The sequence below is a fragment of the Mus musculus genome, chromosome 1, assembly GCF_000001635.26.
Source record: "Mus musculus strain C57BL/6J chromosome 1, GRCm38.p6 C57BL/6J".
Lineage (NCBI taxonomy): Eukaryota > Metazoa > Chordata > Mammalia > Rodentia > Muridae > Mus > Mus musculus.
In genome coordinates, this window is record NC_000067.6 from 107494783 (window position 1) to 107500850 (window position 6068).

A 6068-nucleotide genomic window follows, 5' to 3' on the forward strand; every position below is an offset into this window, starting at 1 on the left:
CGACCTGTTAAGACTTGGCAAGAAGAATATAGAAATTTGTGGTTATTGGCTTGGAGGAGTGTTTACTCTAGAACTGGTATGAAGAAGAAGAAGAAGAAGAAGAAGAAGAAGAAGAAGAAGGAGGAGGAGGAGGAGGAGGAGGAGGAGGAGGGAGAGGGGGGAGGGGGAGGGGGAAGAGGAGGAGGGTGAGAGGGAGGGGAGGGAGGAGGGGAGGGGGAGGGGGAAGAGAAAAGGGAGAGGGAAAAGGGGAGGGAGAGGGAGAGGGAGAGGGAGAAGAAGAAGGAGGAGAAGGAGGAGGAGGAGGAGGAGGAGGAGGAGAAGGAGAAGAAGAAGAAGAAGAAGAAGAAGAAGAAGAAGAAGAAGAAGAAGAAGAAGAAGAAGAAGAAGAAGAAGAAGAAGAAGAAAGAAGAAAGAAGAAAGAAGAAAATCAAATTATAAACAGAAGGAGAAGTTTAAGAACTGATAAAGTAAGAGGATAAAAAAGAAGCATCAAATCTCTGATTTCTAAGAAATTAGAAGTCTTTGAATAGAAGTATTTTGAAACATCTTGATGGCTTACTGGGTAGGGTACTGAGTAGTGAGCATGGTTATTTTGCATTGTAAATTATGTTTGTGGGTGGCTTTTTGACAGTAATGTAACATTTCCCAATGCAATGCACATTTTCACTTTAAGTTAAACTAAAATTATTAGAATTTTTTGGGTTAAATGAATAAATTGAAATGAGTGAATGATTCATGAACAGGTATTCACAATCTCTTTGTGACACCTTTGCCTCTTGCTAATCTTTATGCTTCTACCATGTGGGAAGTCTCTTGTTCATGGATAACCTTTCAGGAAGAAGATGCTGAGACATAGTGTGGCAGACAGAAACTGGGAATCATTGGGGAAAACTGATGTAATAAAGAGTCTGTAAGGATTATGTCAGAAGACAGGGAGGAGGAATTACGGAGCAAGTGATTCACCTTGTGAGAGGAGTGTGAAAGGCCAGAGGGCAGCAGAGGCCCTGGTGCTTAGATAGTTGGAGAATACTCCCAAAGGAATTCATACATAACTAGTTTTCTTAGTATCCAGTAAATGGGCATGAAGGGTGGAATTATTTAGGATTTGTCCATTCTTATCTTATTTGCTGTACTATCCAGACAAATTCGATATAGGTTACACATTTGCATGACTTTTGATAGTAGAACTCAGGTGGACTTTATTTACTGGGTACTAGGAGAATAGACATGAAAAAATAAGGAATAGAAATATTGAGGCAAAGAAAGAAGAGAATAACCTCTGACTTCAGAGGCACAAAAGTGCCAATTGTTCCAACTTACGGTCCAAATTACTCATGGTAATTAATATCTTCAGTATGGTGTGGGAGCTTTTTTGTTCCACTGTCAGATTCACAAGGGTCATAATATTGCTTCAAGTATCACTTTAGCAAATATCAAAACTACAGTTATTTCTGCTGATGAGTTTATTGGAAATTGTATCTTTAGACACTGCAAACTAAATCTAAAGAAAATGCTAATAATTACTTCAGTATGAAATTTTTTTTCTATCTGTACATACAAAATTTAATCATATTAAAAGATGTGTCTCTTTTTGTTACTACACTAACCATTTCATGGTTTACTATAAAGAATGAAATAAAAAATTATAACAAATCAATGCCAAAATAAATTAGGAGATGAAAGAAAATTGCATGAAAATCAATAATGAAAGCAGCAACTTAAAGCACAAAAGGCAGACTGACTTGATAGTCAAGCGTTTAGGAGAGTGTTGAGGAAGTAACTTTTTAAATATAATCAATTTCATTCTTCGAAAGACAAAATAAAATGCTGGAGATTTCTTCAGAAATAATCCTTGTTTTAGCTTTCTCTACTTTATATTTGTGTATTTCCAAAAGCAGCTGCATCTCCAATTGTGTCATTTTGTGTTTTAAAGTGACATGTGTTTAATATGAAATGTGCACACATCAATTTTCCTTCTGCTTTTGATGTAGTATACAATAATTTTAAATAATCATTAAAAAAGAATATTTTGTGGACATTTTCCTCAAAATGTTCTGTGCACACTCACCATTTTTAGAATGATGAAACTCTTCCTATCTGCTGGGCCCACATTTCAAAATGTGGTGCAGGAGTGTGTACATGGTTTAGTTGCCACATAGTGTGTCAGCTGCACGATATGCTGTCATGACAGAGGGAGGAAGCAGGGTGTGCGTGTGGAGTGGTCCTCCTGCCTGCCCTCATGATTATAGTGTTAGGGAGGAATGCTGGTACAGCAGTTATGATCTGATGTGGCAATGACTGCATGCTCTACTCTTCCTTCCTGGAGTAGGAGTAGAAGCCAAGCCACAGGAAAGAAGTGGCATGACTCTAGTTAATGTTGGCAGCTCAGATCTCATGGTTAAAGAAGTGAGACCTAGGGATATTTGCTGCTGATTATTCTGTACCTTCTGTTTATCCCACACTAATGCTGGGTGCTTCGACAGTGAAAGAGGAAATTGGTAGGCCCTTATTAGGTGATATTTATGTATGGGGAGGACTCATTTCTGCCATAATCTCATAAACAGGAAATTCAGCTAAGCTTTAAGTAAACTCTATCATGAAACTGGGCATCATTATTCAGTCAGCCCTTCAGCACCAATTGACAGAATACCTACTGTAACTCAGTAGCTAGTTTGAGGCTGGGGATCACACCCACTGTTCTTAACATGGGATATTCCTACTGTTGATGCCTTTCCGTCATTCTGTTTGAAGCTCAGAATCACTTTGAAGACCGCCTGATTTTGGTTCAGTTCTCTAAAAAATTAGAACATTGGGACATGTGGTTCAAACAGGAAGTGCCACCATGAGAAAGTAGATGGACAGAAGGTGTCAGAAGGTAGAAATGGAGCAGAATGGGCAAGGAGAGATGCTTTAAAAATTAGTCTTGATGTAGAAACAAACTTAACTGACGCTCAGAGAACTCCAGAGCAGAACTCTGGCATTTGTGCCACGTCAGTACTTAGAAACTGGCCCCGTGCATCCTTACAGCAACAGCTACGGGCCAGGGGCTTTCTGTGGGAATACAGTACTCCCAGGCACCTCTCATTCTCTTTTCTGGGCACATGGCTCCAGCATTTAGTGGGGATTCTGTGAGTGCTGTAAGTCAAGCCATCAGCATACAGACGCTGGTTGAGTATGTCTGTGAGACATCAGCAAGGCCACATTATTCTACGAACTTGGAGGTTAGAATAGGATACACAAAGGATAGCGCATAACCAGAGCCTTGCCACCCAGTGTTGGTTCTCAGACTAACAGTATCTAGTGCAATGGAGATCCATTTCAGTTTGCATTTGCTGCCATGCTGAAACACGGACCAGTGCCATCTTGGGAAGGAAAGAGTTCATTTAGCTTACAGGCTAAAGTAACTCTGACATTAAGGGAACCCAGATTAGAATTTCAAGGCAGGGATCTAGATGTAGGAACTGAAGGAGAAACCATGGTTATTGACTTGTGCACATTTCTTACAAAGTGTAAAGCTACCTGCTTAGTGATAGCACTACGCAGGGGTGGACCAGATCCCCTTGCATTAATTATCAACTAAGAAAATGTCCCTCAGAAATCCCCAAAGTTCACTCAGAAAGCAATTCCTAAGTTGAGTTTCCCTCTCTTTAGCTACATCCATATTTGTGTCAAGTTGATAAAAGATAACTTTGACAATTACCCAAGAGCTTTTAAAATCTTAGCTCATCAAAGACCTACTTATTCAGAATCTACATATTAATAAGATCTCTAGCACTTGGGAGGTAGAGGTAGGGCAAACAGGAGTTCAGTGTTAACCTTACCTACATAGCAAGTTTGAAGCCAACTAGGCTACAAGTATCACTGTTTTAAATAAGGAAGAACTTGCGACCTGAATACTTGTTGACTATTAAGAAACTTGACAATATTGTGTTAGACAATGATTTACTGACTTCTTGCATTGACAGGAATAAGTATTGAAATCTGGGATACAAAATAATGAACTTGAGCTTTGCAAGTTCAGTGTAAAGACTTTCTTGCCTATAAGGTGAAAGGTGAAACTGGGAAACAGAGAACACACTCCTAGATGAAGACAGGTCATTGCCCATTTTTCTATGCAGTGCTACCATTTAGGCTTACAAACCCTACTATTTCTAGACTCTGTTAGTTCCTCTGGAATATCTTTCAAGATGCTGAGAGGTGAACGTGAGGTTTCAAGACAGAGATGGTTGAAACTGTCAGTGGATATGTACCTAGGAAAGAACAAAAATTAAAGCGACATTAGGAGGTGACCCTAAAATTCATGCTTTCAAATTACTTTGAGAATTCATATATAGTTCACCCAATTCCGATGCACATCACCTCTGGAGTCATAGCATAACTTAGGAAGGAGTGGAAACCTCTAGGGTAAAATACATTGGTCACCAGAAGGCATCCAACAATACAACATTCCTTTCATTAGTCATGATGTGTCCAGTCAGCTAACGGGAACATCAATGTTTTAAGGAGGATGTTGTGGGAATTTTCGAAACAGATGATTAAAGATGGCAGACTAAACATGCTCATTATACCTTAGGTTTCTTTTGACATTACTCAAGACAATAGTGAGTTTTCTTACTGGCACGGATGTCTTAAAGTTTTAGATTCGAGAAACAGAGAAATGGGAGACAATACAGTAATAACTTTTGGATGGTAGAAAATAAATTTATTATAATGAGTGAGCTGGTGAGAATCAGCACGATCTTTTGATACTCTTCATCAGGTTATTTAATCTTTGAATGCATGTTGAGTTTGCCATTTCAGAAAGAGTCACTGCTTGCCTATCAGAATGGACATGAGCAGAGAGTAGCTGCCTTGACATTTTGAAACTGAGCTGTCTTCAAATCTAAGCAATGCTCTGCTCCTTCTGTATATAAAACAAGACACAGAAAACATAATGTAACACAGTTACTCTAGGACCACAACAGAATGGCATGTTACAAAATTATTTCCTAATCTTGTCTAAACAAAGATTACTGTCTTTTCCTAATATACAAACAACTTTTTCACTGTAAAAGGTTTTGATTTCTTCAGAACTGTTTACAACTTTATTTTCATTTTACATTATCTTCCCTGAAGGTTTAGTTGAATACTTTCCAAAGAATTTTCCCCACTTTTTGACAGTTCCCAATACAAAAGAACATTAACCATATCTATGGATAAGACATTAGGGAATGTCTTGTCTGAGGAAGCAAAGTCATATGAAGAGCCAACTACCATTGTTGAGGACTTCATACCTCCATGGCTCAGAACTGGCAATGTCAGCTATTGTTTGACTCACTGAGAACCTAACAGCTCCTTAAGCAACAACAGTACCCAAAACAATCATGTTCAAACAGGAAAGAATGGAAATTATCAGGGAAATGATCACTGACTTTGGGATTAACTTAATCCTTCACTATCTATTACCAAATCTCTTGATTGTTTTCTCATCTATAAATCTGTCCCTAAACTTTTTTGAATGTTTACCTCTGTATGTGTGTAACACACACATATATGTGCAGTGCTCATGCATAAGCTGTGTAGCAGATTCCCCTGAGATTAAGACCTTCCATTTTAGAGGGACTTTCATTAAGACAAAGGGTAAGGGAAGGTGAAATATTGCACCTCAAAAAGTACACAATTCAAGAAATCCTTGAAACTGACCAGATTCAGTAGTTCCTGTATTTCCAATCATACATAGGCTGTAAGGACTGCTGAGAGACACTCTTAGACAAGCTTAGGTGCCTAGAAGATGTAGAGACTAGCTGTGTTGTATGGAAGAGGCTAAAGCCTACGGAACTACCTGCAAAGAACACTCTCAAACCTGTTAAGCTGTCTTCAAACTGTGCAGTGTGCTCTGTGTTCCAGCTTTCATGAGCTCTCATTCATGTTGAGTTGGGCTTTAGAGTTGGAGCTGTATTTGAGTCATTCCTGCTTCTGCAAATGACCCCAGTGAAACACATTGGCTCCTAGATTAGACTTTGTGGTATCTTACTTTAGTCTGTCATGAACTTCCCATGTGAAGTGAGAATATATTTGTTCACATCTCT